This window comes from Nannospalax galili, unplaced genomic scaffold, assembly GCF_000622305.1.
Source record: "Nannospalax galili isolate Female #2095 unplaced genomic scaffold, S.galili_v1.0 scaffold12703, whole genome shotgun sequence".
Taxonomy (NCBI): Eukaryota; Metazoa; Chordata; class Mammalia; order Rodentia; family Spalacidae; genus Nannospalax; species Nannospalax galili.
Genome location: NW_008348661.1, coordinates 23021 through 24441, shown reverse-complemented (window position 1 = coordinate 24441; position 1421 = coordinate 23021).

Here is a 1421-nt window from a genome sequence, read left to right as displayed (position 1 = left end):
TGCATAGACATGGCATGGGCATGTGTTGTCAGCCTGAAACAGCAAACCAATTCTATAGACAAAAAATGAGTTTATGAGGAACTATACTGTTCAGTGGGAGCCTGGGCGTGTTCAGGGCAATTGAGGCTGGGGAAAGTTGTGTAAGTTGTTTAGAAGCAATTATACCTGACTGCTTTATTGGCTGTGAGGGTCAGTGACAAGGTGGTGAGGTTAAAGGTTGGAAAGGCAGCTGCTAGCAGCCATCCTTATGAAGTACGTCCAGTGTGAGGCAGAGTGCTGTGGTTCTGCCCGGCTTGGAATGGTTTATGTCAGACACACATGCATGAGACCATTCTCTGTGACCCCTGTGCCTCTTGTCATCATCTGTACATGAAATCCGTCTTCCATGGCCTCCTGTGGCTCTTGTCATGGTATGTACATGAGCTTCATCCTCCGTGGCCTCCTGTGGCTTCATACTTTTCTTGTTGTTGGGGCTGGGTACAATGGACTCCATTTGATACTGAAAACTTGCAGATTAGAACAGAAGAAGCAGGCCTGCCATCCCTTACAAATAATCTCATTATTTACACAGAAAACACAAGAGAATGTCCAGGCAAATTGTGTTATTTCCCTTTTCCAGTGCCAAAACAAAGCACCTGAGGTTGGTAAACTAAGAGAGAAAAGAGGCTTATCCAGCTCTCAGACTTTGGAAGTTTAAACAGTAGAGCACAATCTCTGTGAGGACCCATTCTCTATGTATTCAGTATTTGGTTTTCCATTAGAAAACCAAATAAACATCATCTAGACTTTGGGCCAATAGGGCGAAACTCTCTAAGTCCCCGTGGGAGCTCTGTGTGCTCTTATCCTGACTAGCAGAATCCACCCCGTCACTGTTGTCCCCAGGCCTGCAACGCTGTCTGTCACCTCCTTGGAGTGGCTTACGGTGGGGTGGGAGGGGGAGTGTTTTCTTTGGCCCGAAGGAGCTTTGATCCATCCATGGTATTAAAGGCCTGTCAGATGCCACCAGAGGTCCAGGGCTATTTCATGTGCAGTACTTGATACAGCACTACAGAAGTCTCCTTTTAAGTGTAAACCATGTATATGTAGGATTTATTGAGTAGCTTTTATGATAAGATTTTTATATTTTCCTCCCCGAAGCATATTTACATGTGTGTTCTCTGTAAATGAAGTGTACACATGTGCCTCTGGCAGAACCCTGTCACTAAAGGAGATTTAATTTCTATTGTATCATTTCTACTTGTTGTAAGATTTGTAACAAACTGAATTTTTTCACCTAAAATATGTTGACCACAAAGTTTCTTCTGGGCAGATACCACTACTAATACATACTCTAGAAATAAATCCCTTGGGGGGACCAGTGAGATGACTCAGTGAGTAAAGGGACTTGCTGAAGAGTCTGATGATCCACATTTGATCCCCAG